Source organism: Ziziphus jujuba, chromosome 6 (genome assembly GCF_031755915.1).
Source record: "Ziziphus jujuba cultivar Dongzao chromosome 6, ASM3175591v1".
In the NCBI taxonomy this organism is placed as follows: Eukaryota; Viridiplantae; Streptophyta; class Magnoliopsida; order Rosales; family Rhamnaceae; genus Ziziphus; species Ziziphus jujuba.
The window spans coordinates 6,404,367-6,423,945 of NC_083384.1; the positions used below are offsets into that span (position 1 = coordinate 6,404,367).

Sequence of the window (19,579 nt, forward strand, 5' to 3'; positions counted from 1 at the left end):
ATGCCAGTGCTTCCTTCTTTTTCTCCATCTTTCAAAAATTTTCCAAGGTCAACATTTTTATCTGGCTTTGGAACTTTTTGATCCAGTGTTGGTCGGTTCCACCGTAGAAGAAAATGTACTTTTCCTCTTCCATCTGTTTCACCAAAAATATTTTATCCCTTATCAGCTTTTTTATTGCTTCAACAACTGATATTCAAAGATATATTTGGGTTTATATGGATTTCACAATTTGTTTTACCTTGTTAGGATTTTAATTTTTCATTTGAATCATATAAATCTCAAATATATATTTAAATCTCATTCCTTGATGCAATTTAAAAAATATATGTATATATAGGTGTGTATGTATATGATTTATCTCGATATATAGAGATGCATCCTAAGGAAAATGCTCACCACTTAGTGAGCATCTAATGCATATCCAAATAAGGATACACGGGTTAATTCTTATACTCATATATCTTTGTTTAGATACGCTTTAGGTCTTTATAGAGTGGTGAGCACCTTCGCCAACAATAGAAGGACTATCTATATGTATATGATATATATATATATATAAATATATGTGTGTGCTCGAGTTTATAACGTGTATGTACCCATGATTACATGCTTGGATGAATGTGTTTGGCTACACGATGTAGCCAATTCTCCAAATGAGGTATGGCATATTCAGCCATCTTAGTGAAGAAAGGCCTCCATTCCTAATACCCAGATCAATGGCAGTGCATTAGGGTTTTCGACCTCACTTTGTTGGTTCAGTAACACAACGATAAGGTTACCATTAAAGTGCCACTCCTCTTTGATGAACTTGATGCCTGCAATGGTTAAGACCATTTGTACAACATACCATGGCATTTGATCTCAAAGCTCCATAAACAATTGGAGTTGCTCAAGAGTTTGTTCCTCCACAATTGGGATCCATACCATCTTATAACGCTTATAGCCTTTTATTCCTTCATAAATATTTATGAGATTCTTAATATCGACTTCTGAAATGTCTAAACATGAAATTATCAAGAGAACATCTTTCCTAGAAAGGATGTCGATGCTCACACCCTGATTCAACAAATTAGATAATAAAATCATATCATTTATTGCAAAACTAATTAAGTACTAATTAGCTCGAGCGGATGAGAAAGAAGAAAGGGTGCTATAGAAAGTACAGGACATACCGCAGTAGTGGAACCATCATTTATATGACGTAAGTGTGTATCATTCTCGGTAGATATCAGCAGCTTCAAAATGTCAACTACTTCATGAGATGATTCATCATATTGATGTCTGAATATGCTAATGTGTTTCCAATGAACATCTGTTTGTTCTGCAGGATATATATATATATATATATATATAAGAAGATGAAGCTAATAATTAACTGACATGTCATTTTATATCTATAAATTAAATGAATATGTGAACAATTAATTACTCTGCTGCTCGCTAATTCGTCTATGCATTTCAAGATCTTCAGGGATAGATGCGAGATACTAAATCCATTTCGTTAGATCTTGTGTTTGGCCCCTGAAATCAAAATCATGCATTATTGTTGTACTTATTTTAATTTTTTTTGTTGTATTTATATATATATACTAATTTCTTATAATAATAATAATAATAATAACAAAAATCTTACTCATAGCTTTTCAAGTAGGCAATCTGTACTGCACAAGCCACAATACTTGTGATTGTCCCATACACATGTTTTTGGATAGTTGTTAAAAGTCCTGGTACATCTGCACTAGTGTAGTGGGTACATAGCTTCTCCAGCTCAAAGACGGATTTGGTAACTTCCAAAATGAGCATTATTGAAACTTAATTCAGTACTAAACTCATTCACAGTAACAAGAAAGGAAGAAAGACATAGAAAAACACACTAATTATAACCAGGTTCAGTCTAGAAGTGACCTACATCCTCGATGAACTCCATCTAAGAAGTTCTTGCACTATGAACAAAGTTCTAATACACCATTGCAGCAATTTCTCTTGGTTTTACAGATTTTCTATACCCAGAAACCAAACCAAAAACCCCTTTACAACGTCTCTCGTTCTCATAAATCACTCATCCAGAATCATCCTAAACAATACCAAGAGAAAGAGAAAAAACAATGAGAAAGAGGCTACAAGAAGAAAAGTGAAAACAAGAAGAACAAAGGCTTTGATCGAGAACGAACAGCTTCTATCATATATTTTTAGTTTCTACACTTAAGCCATTATTTATAAACCTCCAAAATAGAAAACTAACTGCTGACTTATCCTAACCACTTCCTTAAGTGCAACGGCACCGTTTCACAACTGATGCTTATAAGAAATGTTGACATTGACAATCTCTCAATTGAATCACAACCAGCATACTCCACCTTGATTCAAGAGAGAGGAAAAAATTGTGTGCAAGACTCCTTGGACTTCTCAGTTCACTGATTTAACCTATCAACCAGGTTCAACTTTTAGCAAACTGTTGTAAGTTTCATGTTTGTTAATTGGAAGCACTTTAGTTCCCATATCTGCTGGATTATATGCTGTTGCAACCTTCTCCAAGCCAATAACTCCTTCATTCACAATATCCCTTGTGAAATGGTACTTCACATCAATGTGCTTTGTTTGAACATGATAAACAGGATTTTTACATAGATGAATTGAGCTTTGATTGTCTAAATATACAGTAACTTCACCCTCTAAAAGCTTCAATTCTTGCAGCAAACCCTTTAACCATAAGGCCTATTTCATAGCTTCTGCAGTAGCAATATACTCAACTTCAGTTGATTCTATTGCCACTCTTGACTGTAGCCTAGACTTCCAGCTGATACAATTATTGCAAAGTGTAAATACATAAGAACTAGTTGACCTTGTTCTATTTCTGTCACCTGTATAATCAGAGTCTACATATCCTTTGAGAATCACACCTTCTTTGCAGTGAATAAACATCAAGCCAACATCACAAGTCCCCTTAAGGTATTTCAGAAGCGATTGAAGAGCCTCCCAATGTTTTCTTCCAGGATTTGCCAGATATCTACTAAGAATACTGATTGCATGAGCTAGATCAGCCCTTGTATAGATCATAACATACATGACAGACCCTATTGCACTTTCATAAGGCACATTATTCATGTTTTCCTTTTCTTCTTCGGTTTGAGGACACAAACTGGCAGGTAGCTTGAAGTGATTCCCAAGTGGTACATTTGTTAAATTTGTAGCACTCATAGAAAACTTAGACAATATTTTCTGGACATAACTTTTCTTATTCAAGAAAAGATGATTCTTCAATCTGTCCCTTTCAATGTTCATGCCTAAAATCTTCTTTGCTGGTCCAAGCTCTTTCATATCAAATTTAGCCTTCAACTTATCCTTAATGACCTTGATATTATCCATACTTTGACCAATCAATAACATGTCATCGACATATAATAGTAATTAGACTGACTCATGATAGTTTTCACCCTTGTAATATAGACAACTATCATAGATGCTCCTTTTAAATCCAACTTTTAAAGCATAAGTGTCAAATCTCCTATACCACTGCCGAGGTGATTGCTTCAAACCATATAATGACCTCTTCAGCAAGTAAACCATACCCTTACTCGAGTTTGAGACCTCAAAGCCTTTAGGTTGCTTCATATATATAACCTCAACAAGCTCACCATGTAGAAACGCTATTTTCACATCAAGTTGTTCCAGCTCCCAGTTGAAATGAGCAACTAATGACAAAATCATCCTAATAGTTATGTACTTCACCATAGGTAATAAAATTTCAATATGATCTATCCCTTGTACCTGTGTGAATCCCTTAGCAACTAATCTTGCCTTAAATATGACTAGATCAGCACTTAATATCCCATCTTTCACTCTAAAAATCCATTTGCAGTCAACTACCTTCTAAGTTGCAAATTTAGGAACCAACACCCATATCTTATTCTTGTGTAAGGACTCTAATTCTTCCAACATAGCTTTATACCACAATTTGGAATGCTTACTCTTCATAGCTTCAGAATAGGTCTTAGGTTTCTTATCAGCAAGTTCCTAAAAACATACTAGAGCAAGCATAGTGGAGTTAAAAGAAATAAATTTGATACGGGGTTTTACCACTCTCCTTTGCCTATCTCTGTCTAGCTGGTAATGTTGTAGAGGATTAGAGCCTTCAGCAATTGATTCTTCTTCAGTTTCTTGATCTGGTTGCTCATCTGTAGATTATGGAAGTTGTATTTTAGCTTCAGCTTCCATTTGGGTTACTTGGTCTTCCTTTGCCTTCATATATGGCTAAACTTCAAACTGAACTGATTTATCTTTGGTGGAAATTTCAGTCCTTGCATCCTTATTACTCAAGCAAGGTATAATATTTTCATTAAAAATAACATCCCTACTTATTATGGTTTTAAAACATTTCAAGTCTCTAACCCATAACCTATATCCTTTAACTCCTTTGGGATAACCTAGAAAAGAACACTTCAATGATCTAGGCTCAAGTTTCCCTTCACTTTGATGAGCATATGCTACACATCCAAAGATTTTTAGCCTAGTATAATCTACTGGTTTGCCTGTCCACATTTGTTTAGGAGTTTTTAATTCTATAGCTGTTGATGGACACTTATTCACTAAATAGGTTACTGTCATGACAGCTTTACCCCAAATTGGTTTTGGTAGACCAAAACTTAGCAACATGCACCTAACCTTGTCTAGTAAGGTCCTGTTCATCCTCTCAGCAACTCCATTTTGCTGAGGAGTATAACTAACTGTCCTATCCCTAAGAATTCCAACATCTTTGCAGAAATTATCAAATTCTAGATTACAAAACTGCAGCCCATTATTAGTTTTTAACACCTTCAATTTTTTCCCTGTTTGGTTTTGAACTAAAGAATGCCAATGTTTAAATTTAACAAAAGCCTCACTTTTATGTTTTAACAGAAAAATCCAAACTTTTCTGGAAAAATCATTAACAATTGAAAGAAAATACTTGTTACCTCCATGTATAGGTGTGCTAACTAGTCCCCATAAATCTGCATGTGCATAATCCAGTATTGAGGTAGCATTATGTGTTCCTAGCTTGAAACTCAACCGATGTTGCTTCCTTAATATGCAGTGCTCACAAAATTCCATCTTGCTGATTTTGTTCTTTCTAAACAGCCCTTGCTTGTTGAGAATCCGAAGGCCTTTCTCATTGATATGCCCTAACCTTTTATGCCAAAGTTGAGTTTAATCTTGATTCAAACCCATAGCTACTGCATTAATACCAGTTACTGTTTTTCCTTGCAAAACATATAATCCATTTCTCTTGATTCCTCTCATGACAGTAAGAGCACCTTTACTAATCTTCATTGACCCATTTTCAGATTTACAACTAAAACTTGATTCATCTAAGAGTCTAAGTGAAATGAGGTTTCTTTACAGCTCATGAACAAACCTTATATTGCTCAAGGTCCTTATCACTCCATCACTCATTCTAATAGGAATATCTCCAATTCCAGTCACATTACAAGCTTAATTATTACCTAATAGCACTTGACCACCATTTAAGTTTCAAAAATTAACAAACCAATCTTGTCTTAGACACATATGAAAGGTACATCCAGAATCCAGAATCCATTCCTAACTCGTTTGATTCATTGAAACAGCCAATACATCTCCAATGTCATCCTCATTGCTTACTACAGCAACATCTCCATTTTCAGAATGTTTCTCTCTATTTTCTTTATTTATCCTCTTGTAGCAATCTTTAATGGTATGACCTTCTTTTTGGCAATAATAACATTTCCTCCCTCTATTTCTTGACTTAGATCTTGATTTGTCTCTAGATTTTCCCTTGAAATTGTTATTATAGCCTTTTGAATTTCTAACAGGATTTCTTCCTCTAGTAATCAGACCTTCCCCACTAGTGTCAGGCATCTCAATTTTCATTTCCAACTCTTTTGCTCTCAAGGAATTTATGACAATATCAGTGGTCAAAATTTATCTTCCATACTTAATTGCATTCTTAATATCCTTATAGGAATTTAATAGAATCACAGCATGATGTTCATCAGTGAATTTCTCATTGCAGTTAGCCAAATCTAAACCCAGCTTGTTAAATTCATCAAGATTCTCCTCTAAATCCTTTGTTGGATTTATCTTGAAACCAAGAAATTTTTCCAGCAAGTATATTTTATTTGGCAAAGATTTAACCAAATATAATTGCTCTAATCTACTCCAGATTTCAGAGGTAGTCTTAGAATCATTTACCTTCCTCAAGAATTGTCAGACAGATGTAAAATTATGGTGTTGTAGGCAATTTCATCCATGTCTTTCTTCTGCTCTCCTGTGAGACTCTTTGGGAAAAAACCATCTATTGCTTTAGCAAATTTTTGTTACACCAGGACTGCCTTCATAAAGAACCATCTATTGCTTTGGCAAATTTTTGTTACACCAGGACTGCCTTCATCTTTTGCCTCCATAAAAGAAAATCTCCTTTTTTATTGAAGACCTCTAACTCTACCTTTGACCCCATTTAGCCTTCTGGTTCGTCACTCAGGAATTTCTTCAAATAGATGGTAGGCACACGTTTCTTTCTTACGAATGAGTATAGAAAAATGCTCTGATACCACTATTGAAACTTAATTCAATACGAAACTCATTCACAGCAACAAGAAAGAAACACACAGAAAAACACACAAATTTTAATGAGGTTCGGTCTAGAAGCGACCTACATCCTCGGTGAACTCCATCCAAGAAGTTCTTGCACTATGAACAAAGATCAAATACACCATTGCAGTAATTTCTCTTGGTTTTACAGATTCTCTACACCCAGAAACCCCTTTACAACCTCTCTCTTTCTCACAAATCACTCACCCAAAATGATCCTAAACAATACCAAGAGAAAGAGAAAAAACAATAAGAAAAAGGCTACAAGAAGAAAAGAGAAAACAAGAAGAACAAAGGCTTTAATCGAGAACTAACAACTTTTTTCATATATTTTTTGTCTCTGCAGTTAAGCCATTATTTATAAACCTCCAAAACAGAAAACTAACTGCTGACTCATCCTAACCACTTCCTTAAATGCAACGGCATCATTTCACAACTGATGCTTATAAGAAATGTTGACTTTGACCATCTCTCAATTGAATCACAACCAGCAAGCATGATGAGATTGCTAAGCTCAACAATTGGCTTTCGCTGCTGGTCGACTTTCTGGTCTATGATATAGGCATATTTGAACTTCAAGATTGCCATCGACAAGCAGAATTCTTTTGGTAAGGATGACTTATCGGTCAAGTCCTTTTTACGTCCCTAGAATTCCCTAAACTCCATAGCTAAAGTTGCAAGGCTCAGCGCTAGCTTTGCATCCAATGAGTAGCTTGATATCAAGTTCAGGATTGCCACCGCCATTTTCTCAACTTTTACTTGATCATCTTGGGATGTGCTTGCAGCCTACATGTAATGTAAACCATATATATAAACTACTAATTCAACAAAATAAAATGCCTCACATCCACACCTATAAGGTTATGGTTCAAAATACATGCCTTCTTCCTTTTTACGTTAAAAATTATTGCAATAATGTTATAAAAAAAAAAAACAACTTAAGAAAGAGCAGTTTGTTATGTAAAATGTGCATATATTTAAATTAATTTGTATAAACGATTATAGGTAATAGATGTCTAAAGGTTTAATTTGTGCAACCAGTTCGATGGAAATTAGCTTGATTGTATTTGATGGTGACTTAAAACTTGAATCAGGACGCCTGAATTCCATGCTCTGCTCAGGTGCCCCGCATTGCAGAAGGTAATCATAATGAAATCAATCATTGTTTACATCAAAATGTATATATATATATATATATATATATTCCCATTTAAAAAGAAGAAGATAAAGTTAAAGTAACTTTATGTATATATACCTGGACATCATTAGTTGCAGTAAGCAGGATGTTTTTGACCAGATCCAAAAGATATTCAACATCCAACTTTTTCTCACCAGTGGCAGGGATTGTCCCATTCACCTTTTCATCAGGGATGATTGGCAGCCTAACTTTTTAGGCTTTCCTGAGCTAAGCAACGCCATTTTTATGGAACTTAATTACATAGGAAAAAGAAAACACTGTTAGCCAGCTAGTTTATTAGATTGTTACTGGCTTGTGTTTTGAATTGCAATATGTTGCTCAACCACTATTTATAGCCATCAAGACCATATATACTTGTTTTCATAAAATAATAATAACAATAATTAATAATAAAATTAAGACTGCACTAGTTTAGTATTGCACCTCGAGTGACCCAATTGTAGATCTAAAGCTTGTTATATGACGTGTGAGATCCCATATCGGTTGGAAAGGAAAATGAAGCATACCATATAAGACTATGGATACCTTTCTCTTGTGAGGCCTTTTAAAACTGTACGGGCGGGGTTCAAAGCGGACAATATCACATGTAGGTGGACTGGGCTGTTACAGTTGGTATCAGAGCCAGTATCCGGATCGGTGTGCCAGCAAGGATGTTGGGCCCCAAGGGGGGTGGATTGTGAGATCCCACATCGGTTGGAAAAGGGAATGAAGCATGCCTTATAAGGCTGTGGATACCTGTTCCTTGTGAGCCTTTTAAAACCGTGCGAGCGGGGCCTAAAGCGGACAATATCATATGCGGGTGGACTGGGCTGTTACATGACGACCTAAATGCCAATACTGTTAAACGACTTAAACTGTTCTATTACTTTTTTGTTTTTGGACGAATAATCATTTTGTGAAGTTTTGAAATAGTGCTATTGAAGTCCTAGAAGCTGTACTTTAATTAATTAGTTAATATTCATATCAGATATCATGTATAGTTGAGTTGTCACTTTTCCCAAAAGCTCTAACTGATGGGAGATGAGCGAGCTTTCATTTCTTTTATATTTTTTTCCCTGACATTCTTCCTTTATATGTAGGCAGGCTAGTTTATATTTTTTTGTAACACCCTTCCTTCACATGTAGGAAGGCTGGCCTAATTTGGGTTAAATGTGTTTTTGATTTTGGTTGGAGCTGTTAGAGTTTTATACCGAGGACCTCTTTAATCTTTGGTTTTGATACCGAATTGAATTGCCACGTCTCCTAAAAGTTTAAACTAATGGACGATGAATTTTCATTTCTTTTATATTTTTCTCTAACGTATATAAGTAATAGCATTGTTTTGAAATTTCTATGGATAAGTATTCCTAGGCTTAGTCCAATGGCAGTAGCATTGTCTTACAAATCATGTTCGGATTGAAATTTCTAACCTAATTAATGAATAAGTTGTATTCGAATTAAATAATTTTGACATGATTAATAAATGAATTAACAAAAATAGGATCTACCAACATGAATTGCCATTCACAATGAAAAAATGATAGGGTTTGTATGCATCTATAGATTCATCAAAGATCCATACATAAAATATTCATAGATTTAGCTCAATGGTTAAATCACTAGAAATACACCTTCACATTCCAGATTCGACCAGGTCTAGGTGAAATCCCTCATCCCTTAAGGCTAGAATATATTATAATCATTGTCGGAAAAAAAAAAAAAAGACCCATAAAAAAAAGAATTATAAAGGTTTGTTTAAGTCTTTGTTTAACTTAAGGTTTAGTCTTTTGCATTATAATAATTATTACTCTTTTAATTAATTTACTCAGAAGCATTAGTGATGTAATAGAAGCTTATGAGAAAGACGAGAGTCAATCAAATATGATTAACGATAAATCAAGTTTTGTTGAGTCGAACATAAATACCAAAGCTTATTCATGCCATCGTTTCCCATAAAATTATGCTAAAAGGTTGTCAAAATCCTATAACTTTCCAGAAGGTTCATAAAAGCACCAACAACTATCCTCTATTGTAAAAATAATATATTTTTTTTTATGACGAACGTTTGTAATCCTTTTTAAATTTTTTTTTTTCATGTTTTTCTGAGACATTTTGTAGCATTCTATGTTTGTTGATTATTGATCTAATCCTCCATTGCATCGACGTCAATATTATCCATTTCCAGCTAATCATGAACTTTAGCTGTTCGAAAAATTAACCAAGTTTTAATTGGCAATTTGTTTTTGTTTTTTTTTAAATAAAAAATGCCAAGTCTTCTTTTCTAATTGAAAAAATATGCTAGATGTGCTCAATTGAGTGAAAATTTTGAATTAGATCGTGCTATGTCAAAGTCTTTTCTTTTTTGGTTAAAAAAAGTCAGTATTTCTTTATTTTTGTTGCCAGTCATTATTATCCAGTTCAGTATTATATGACGACCTAAACGCCAATTTTGTTAGCCGACTTAAAGTGTTCTATTAATATATATATATATATATATTTTTTTTTAAAGAATAACCGTTTTGTCAAGTTTTGAAATAGAGATACGGAGGTCTCAGAGCAGTGACGGAACCAAGATGGTTAGGTTGGGGAGCCACAATGTAAAAGGAAAAAGAAATAATAATAATAATCTATTTGAAGAATTAACCATGTTTTAATTGGCAATTTGATGTTCTTTTTTTTTTAAAAAAAAATAAAAAATGCCAAGTCTTCTTTAAGAATAATGTCAAGTGTCTTTTTTTTTTTTTTTTTTTCCCTTTTTTCGTTAAAGTCTTCTTTAGATCGTGCTATGTCAAAGTCATTTTTTATTTTTTAGGTTAAAAAAGGTCAGTCTTTCATTATAATTGTTTCCGGTCAATATTCTCCATTTCATTATTATAAGACGATCTAGACGCCCACTTTTGTTAGCTGATTTAAACTGTTCTATTATTATTATTTTTTTTTTTTTGGGACAAATAATCGTTTTGTCAAGTTTTGAAATAGTGCTATTGATGTCTCAGAACAGTGACCGAACCAAAATGGTTGCATGGGGGGCCGGGGGCACAATGTAGAAGGAAACTACTAATAATAATATATGTATTTTTCTTTTATAATATATAACAATTCAAAATATTAAATATATATATAAATATTATTTATTTATCATGATAAAAAGTATAAGAAGTTGTTAAGAATAACACAATTACCAAATATATATATATATATATATATCAATTTCGAAAGAAAATGAGTAAAAAAGTACAAAATCCTAAACAATTTTGTTATATTTTAACTAAAGTTAATAAATTAACAAATTTTTCATGTGATCATTGAAGAAAATTTCTCAGAACTAAATTTAATATTTAAACGAAATATTAGGTGGAATGATACTATGAATAATATACATTACTAAAAAAATCATTTTTAGTGACCACCCTTTTGGTTGCTAAAAATTGACCTTTTGGTCCCTAAAGTAAATTAGCAACCAAAAAACAGTGCTCACTGGTTGGTCGCTAAAAGGTGTGCTAATTGTTTTTAGTAACTATAAGTTTTGGTCATTAAAACTCTAAGTTTTGGCGACCAACTTTTGAATTTTTAGGATCAAGTTTTAGTCGCTAAAAGTCAGAAAAAATCACCATTTTTCATCAAAATTTGGTATCCTAAAGTCACATCAGTGACCAACATATTAGTTATTAGCGATTATTACTGTGGTCACTGACAAGTAACATTTTGGAACCAAATACGTTGGTCACTTATGGTCTTTACATATTTTGAAATATTTTTATTCACCAAATATTGGTCACTGATTCTGTATATCCAGTAACCAATCTATTGTCACTGAACACTCCTATATTTAGCAACCAATATGCATAAAATTTCAGCAACCAAAAGTCGATCACTAAAAGCCAATTAATTTAGTTATTTATACTTTTTAAAATAAATTTTGTTAATTACTATTGATGCAAAAATACAAAATATATAAAAGCAAATTAAAAAATTTTTATAATACCAAAATTTTAAATATTATTTATAAAATAATAATGTCATTACATACATATAATAGTCATTGTACAATTAAAACAATGATTCAAATGTGTACAATATAAGAAAATAAAATATATAAACAAGTGCAGCTAACAGTAATGAAGGTGCTGGTGGCCAATGGTGTAAGTGGGAATGCGAATATTGCATTGAACTTCTTGTTGCATTATACATGGTCTTGGTCTTTAGAAACTTGAAATCTGAAAAATAGAATAACTAATATCACATGAAAACCAACCTACTATAACAATTTGCTAAAATAACTTCAAGATAAAATTCTAAGTGCAACTTAACCTATATGGAATTTTAAAACCACCAAATGCCAAAAATGAATAGTTACTACAAACCATACACTACCTTTGAACAAAAATCTTTCATGTAAAGTTGAAATGAAAAAAACGTAATTTCAGTATGCCTTAGGAACAATGAAAACCAATCTACAATAGGTCTATTTCTTTCTTACGATGTCTTAGTCACTACTCACAAGACTTTATGGTCCGCTAGGCACATAAATAACAACATAGCAAAGAAGGTGAGTGCTCCACATCCTATTATCCATTAGTCAAAGAGCTCAAGATTAAGTGCACCGGTAATTTATTTTATTCTAAAGAAGTGATGGTAGACACATGCCAATAGGTAGAGAACAATAGTTTTTTGAAAACAAAAATAAAAACATAAAAAAATTGTCATGGTTTAACAATGAGACCTAAAAAGATTAGTAAAAAAGAACTTATCACAAGGACTTTTAACCCAGAAAATTACCCAAAAAAAAAAAAACTAGAATTAACAGATATGATGGGGCTATAATTGGCACATCCACAACAACAATCTTTTTAATAGCCAAATGAGGAATTAAATGGTAATAAAAATGTTTTGACCTTGGATAACTAGGTAGCAATAGCATTGCAAACATCACGTTTTTGTTGACATCATGAACTTAGCTTTTTCTTTTTTTCTCTGTTGGCTTAAGAACTTTTGATAGAGCACATCGGATTTTCATCAACAATCATCACTGCATCAGCATTATCAAATTCACTATTAGTTGGGGGCTAAAAATGTTGTTTCAAGATGCCTGTCAGCAAATAACTAATACCCGTCCTCCACAACCTAGAACAAAGCATTTATTTTAGTGTCCAAAACCAGTAACAGATGACTTTTGAGTGTAGAATGAGACTATGTAGAGGAAAAAGAAAAAAGTAAACCTGATGGAAGATTTCTTATACCTGATAGGGCAAACAAGGTCAAAATAAAATACCTGTGTACAAACAAATTTGTAAATGCTTATAGGACATTTCTTATTCCTGATAAGATGATAAGGCTGTAATAGCAATGAAAGGTGTAGGCATAATTAGAAGAAAAGAGAAAGAAAATAAATAAATAAATGAAAGAAAAAAGAGAATACAATTAGGATTTACCACCACTCTACTCGTGGATGTGGATGGTTCTTAGGTAGCTTTTCTTTTTTGATAAGTATCACTGATACCTCTATCAAATTTGGATTTATATCAGGTGCTACCTTGTCTTTGCCAACTGTGCCTGCTTAAACATGTGCTCTTTTGCTTCTGCTTCTCCATAGTTACTCTGTTTTGAAGAGAAAAAAACAAATATAGAAAATAGATATACCTTCAATTTGTATGCTTCGAATAAACTTGTTTTATGCATAAACAATCTTACTAAAAAACCAAACAAAAAAGAAAAAAAATCATGTAAACACTTAAAACATGTTGGAGATTACAAATTCTATAATAATCGGTAGTATACATATCTTTTTGTGGAAGGTTGAAACACGCTCACTGAATTGTTCAATGCACAAAGATGCTTCCAAATGATTAATTAATTTTATTTTTCATCTTCATGTTATACAATGTTTCACATAAAGTATTTGAGTTGCATCTAGATTTATGAGTTGACAACTAAGTGTGTGTATCTTATAATCTAGTTTAAATAACAATTCACTAAACCTTGTTGTGAGTGGAGAAGAAAAGGTCTTCATACAAGTCATAAGAACTTTGATTGCTATACATTTATCTCATTCATTTATGCATAGAACAACTAAAGGAATAATACATTAGTACTTTCACAAAACAAATCAAAAAGTGGTCAGTACTTTCACAAAGCATCAATAGGAATTGTACATTCACTCAGAATAAATAAAGAAAAAGGTAGCAATAGAAGCAGATGGGCAATCCCCACATACATCTTTTTCCCTCCAATCAATGGAGAAAAAAATGCATATTTTTCTCCATAGTTAAATAAAGGACACTTCTTTACTACTTAAACATTGCTAGCTATGCCAAAGTAGAATTGGGTTTCAGCTGAATAATCAAATAAATTGAACCTCATACACAAATGCACAAATAAAAATACCCACCCAGAAAATGTAGCAAATAAAATTAGAGTTTCTAATATGATATTATAAATTGACCATAAAAGGGGTGAAGTTACTAGCGTTTTCAATTTACCTAGGTGAGCTAAATAGGGAAATTTTTTGTATTTCCCAAACAGAATAGAACAGAATCTATAAATAAGCAGTGTAGTAATTGGGATTTAAGCATGCAATATAATGTTCCAATGGCCTTAATATAATTAATACCTATGTCTCTGACTGTGTTGCCAAAGGCTTCGTGGACGATAACTCAAAAGGAATTACACCTTCACTTGATCCAGGAGTTAGAATAGAAGTTGATAGCTTTAGCAATGAAGTATGACCCACCTTATATCCAAAAACAATAATAACAAAAAAAATGTCTGTAACTTCAAGTAAAAAAAGAAAAAAGAAAAGTGAATACAAGAAACCAAAAAACCAAGATAAGAATATGGATTTGCTGGGGAAGAAAAAAAAAAAAACAAAAAGCGCCTTCAAAATGGGTAAAGGCTCACCTTAAGTTATGCCCTGGAAATAAAAATAAACAATAAATTAAAAGAAAAAAAAATAAAAATATAAGTAGAAATCTTTACCATAAGAAGCATAAAAAAATGGACAGGTTAGAGCAGGGGAAATAGAGCAGCGGGCTAGGAAGATAACGAGCCAAAAGAGTGCAAGAGTCTTCTGAAAGTTGAAAGAGCTATAATCTAAAAGAATCTTAGAAAAATAGACTCTTTTCATATGGAATTTACTTGGTCATCTACAATTGAGAGAAGAGAGAAGAGATTCGTAATGATTCTTTGAAAAACAACTGCAGAAAAATTTGAGCACCAAAAACTCCGGTGTCGGATAAGCTAAGCCAGATGCCAGAGAGTTAGACGGCGGGGAAGGAGTTAGCAAAAGGGATGGTAGTCTGATAGAGGCAGATGGCAGCAATTTGAGACACTCCGATGATGGTCCGGGTTAAGGTTTGAATTGGGACTCAAACATAGAGAAGTACGGCTTCTCTTAGTGCCATTTTCTCCCACTTCTTTCTTCCCTATTCTCTTCTTTCTTCTCTCTGACTTTGAAATAGAGTTCTCTCTGCGACAGCGAGCTGGGCACACACCAGAGATGTGGGGGGATGGTCGGCGATCGTTGGGGAGAGGGGAAAGAAAAGGTGAAGAGACTAGAGAGAGACTAAGGTATGGCCAAATGTTTTAATTAATTAATGGGCCAAAACTCATAGGTGGCAATCTTCCCACCAAAGGTCAAAACAAAATTTTGGTTTAAAAAAAGTTAAAATAAAACTAAATATAAATGTTTTATTATGTATAAAGTAAAAAAATTTATAGTTAATATTATAAATATCAAATTTGGATTTATATCTATGATATCTACAGTAACATATAGATGTTAAAGATTTTATTTCTAAATAAATTTTAAAAGTTAAGACTATTGTAGGAGTGGATTGGATGAAAAATATAATTAGTCAACCTAAAATTAATTATTTTTATTAAAAAATAAAAAAATTAATCAATATATGTAAAATTGCTAATGTGTTAAGTTATGCTGACTTAATTAGTTAGTTATTCATTGAGGAGAGATTATTGTAAATATAAAATTGTTAGTATATATATCAACAAAATAATTAAGTATAAGATTTTATTTGATAATATTAAGAGCATTTTAAATTACTTTATCTATTTTTAATATGTCAAACCAATCAAGCGATGTGCCAAGAAAAAAAATATACTGCTAAGTTGATCCCTACTTTTGAGGCTTTGTCAATCATTGTAAGTTTTTTTTTTTTTTTTTTTTTTAAAAAAAAACAACAAAATTTTAAAAAGCCAATATTTTTCAAAAAACAAAAAAATTACTAAAATATATGTAATTAGTTAATAACCATAAATATCTTTTGTACATTACTATTGAAGAATACTTTTAAATTGATTTTACTTTTATACCATCTAGCTTTAGAAGATATCAATTTTTATGTCACAAAAGTAACACTTCGCATTCCCTATTGAACATGCTCTAAATTAAATATAAAAAAAACATATATTAAAAAAAAAACACTATTATATATATGTTTTTGAAAATATATATACATATAGTATAATTTTATCAATACTGCTACATATATCAAAATGTTAACAAAAAATATTTATCAAATGACAGTATAATAATATTGTTTACATATTCATACAACCTAAATATATATAGTGATTTTTAAATATATTAGTTAATTTAAAAAATAAACTAATTAAATATTATCGTATGCCAAATCATTTGGTATACATTGTAATATCTCTAGCATTATTGATAATTTTTATAGTCAAGTTAGGTCTTTCTTCAAAACTTTTAGATTGTTTATTCTAAAAAGAAAACTCATAGATCCTTTGAAAATTTAATTTTTTAAAAATAATAAATAGACTAATATAAATTTAGTAACATATTAAAACAAAAATCTTTTAAAAAAAAAAAAAACAAGAATCCTATAGAGATCCAATGAACTATATGTTTTTAAATATCAATAAACAATGGTTGTAGATAAATGAAATTTTGATATAGATATGCTTTTATAAAAATATACTAACTATTATAAATACATATGGCAAAAAAATATATTATAAAATACATATACACACTAATATATACAGTTTTCTCATAAGCCATTAATTTTATAAAATGAGAATTTGATGTCAGACATTATTTTTAAAGAGCCAATTTTGTGTCAGAGTAAATACTCTATCATACAACAAGCTTGTATAGTGAATCTGTCCACTTTGATACAAAATTGATTCTTCTGAAATGATATTTGACGTTAGCATCTTACCATATGAAATGAAATTGATCCTATATATAGCAAAATCATATATATATATATATATATATTAATTTGTGTACATTTTAATAATAACCATAGTAAAATGATAAGTATGTTAAATCGTATTTCACATATAAAATTTTACCTTTTAGTTTTATATATATAATTTTTAAATAGAATTTTAATTTTTTCTTTTTAACTAGTGGAACCATTCTAATTATTTATTCCAATTTTTTTGTTATAAAATAAGATATATTATCAATAAATGAGGATTTTTTGTACATATAATTTCTTATTAAATTGTTACTTTTTTATGTTGTCATTTGGATAAGATTTCTCTTAAAATTGTGATTTGAAGTTAAAGTTAAGCTCTTCCATTCCTTTAATTTATATAATACTATTGTAATTCTAACCAAAAATAAAATAAAAATCAATAGCAGACCCACATGGGTAAACTTTTGTTACCTTTCAATTTTTGTTTAACCTATTTATTAATTTTCTTATAAAAGATTAATTGTGCTCCTCAATTCCTCTCTCTCCCATTAGCTATTTCAGTTTCCTTTTTTTTTTTTTTTCCATTTTTAAATACTTTTCACTTATCTACTTTATTTCATTAATAACTTTTCTTCAATTATAACGGTTTAAAAGAACCAAAACTCTTTATTTATAAATATTTACTATTATAATACCTTATTTGATTATAATTTATATTTTTAAATAAAACTATTTAAAAACTAAAAGTTATTGAATATTATAATATCTATTTATATTTTTTTTCTAATTTTTCTATATATATATATATATATTTTTACCTATTTATTATTTTAGTACTTGGAAGGTTCAACCACTAATATTGGGTCACTGATATATTTTTTCAGCGGCCAAATTTAAATAGTCATTAAAGGTTTTTACCTGTATATTTTCTTTTTCAAATTTTCTATTATTTAAAATATTAGCAGCCATCCAATTGGTCACTGATATGTAGTTTCAATGACCAACAATCGTTAGTTGCTATAAGTTAAATATTGATATTATTTTAGATTATCACTGACCAAACCATTGGTCATTGAAGAAACCTATTAGCGACCAAATATTTTGGTCAGTGAAAGATCTTCTTCCCTCAAAAAAAACAAAAAAAAGCGAGAACAGATTCCTGCCCTTGCCTTTAGTGACCAACTATTTATTGGTTATAAAAGATGGTCTTCAGTGACCAATTATTTGATTGCTAAAAGTGATTGACCAATGTTTTCCCTACATCAGCTACCAAATATTTAGCAACCAAAATTTGATTGCTCATGGATTCTTTTAGTGACTGAAAAATTTTGGTCACTAAAAACTTAGTTGCTAATTTCCTTTTTGTTGTAGTAATATTTTACATATATGAAGGTATGTAAAAACAAATAGAAAAGCCAATAAAGCAAGATCAAAATTGAGATAGCAATGAGAACAAAAATAAATAGAAACTTTAAAAAACTCTAATGATACAAATTAACAAGTACTAATACTAAAATTTAAGAATAAAATTTATTTACTTTGGTTTATAATTTTATTATTTTAAAAACACCTGATACTATTAATTGAATTAATTATGTATTAAAGATATAAGTTAAATCCATTATATTTTTAGTAAGATCAATATTTTAAAAAATGAATAAATATTTTTTTCTTTTATAGTGAGAATTGATTAGATGAAACTTTATTTGATAGTCTATTCTTGGAGAGAGAGAGAAGAGGGAGGGGGGGGGGAGTTTTAGAATATGATATAAACAATTGTGAACACGGTAAAAAAATTTGGAGAGAGGTATCCTTCTAAGATTCCTTACTGAAATCCTATGTTAATTCTGACTAAGAGACATCCCATTAGAAATTCTACAGAAAATTTGATTTTAATAGTTTTAGAATATGATATAAATAATTGTGAACAGGGTAAAAAAAAATTTGGAGAGGGTATCCTTCAAGGATTCCTTACTGAAACCCTAGGCTAATTCCGACTAAGAGACATCCCATTGGAAATTCGACAGAAAACTCGACAGCATCTCCTCTTGGATTGGACTTTATCAAAACTTTCCTATCTAGAAAACGCACTCCAAAAGATACAATTGCCTTATTTTTCTCCCATTACTACAAAAATTTCTACAAGATTTCAGCACTTCAAAAATAAAGAAAAACAACACAACAATAATTAAATAACCAAAATAGTTTTATACAAAATACTCAGTCCATATTTCAATATCAAAGCAGTCTAGAATTTATTTAAAGAAGCACAAATGTTACGAAATCAGGAAAAAAATAATAATATAGAGAAAGGTGGAAAGAAAAACTCTACTCAAAAATAACAATGGCGGGATGCAATTGGAAGAGTGCGTAGCCTAGCAATCGGTTCGCTAACTATCTAGACCTAGGGGAATGGGTTAAAAAAAAAAAGAAAAAAAAAACTAATAAGATGCTAATCATCCCATTGAGTGGCACCCATCTAATTAATAATAGTAATATTAACAATAAATGTAATACTGATATTAAAATAATAAAATAATAATTTGATAAATGGAAATTAAAAGTTGTATTTATAGCGATATTATTAATGTTTATAATACAAATAAGGAAA

The 19,579-nt window shown here is 30.9% G+C and overlaps 1 long non-coding RNA gene across 3 annotated transcripts; it reads right to left on the reverse strand.

Moving 5' to 3' along the window:
- Nucleotides 1-11,782: 11,782 nt before the first annotated feature.
- Nucleotides 11,783-15,374, reverse strand: LOC107426157 (uncharacterized). Of its 3 annotated transcripts, none has more exons than XR_009639274.1 (5): nucleotides 14,759-15,374; nucleotides 14,394-14,513; nucleotides 13,216-13,381; nucleotides 12,679-13,118; nucleotides 11,783-12,000 (listed from the first exon to the last, which is right to left on the reverse strand). It is a non-coding gene; the product is annotated as an uncharacterized LOC107426157 (long non-coding RNA). The 3 variants fall into 3 exon arrangements; XR_009639276.1 differs by lacking the exon at nucleotides 11,783-12,000 and having other exon boundaries at nucleotides 12,013-12,812; nucleotides 13,056-13,118; nucleotides 14,759-15,373; XR_009639275.1 differs by lacking the exon at nucleotides 11,783-12,000 and having other exon boundaries at nucleotides 12,013-13,055; nucleotides 14,759-15,373.
- Nucleotides 15,375-19,579: the final 4,205 nt, after the last annotated feature.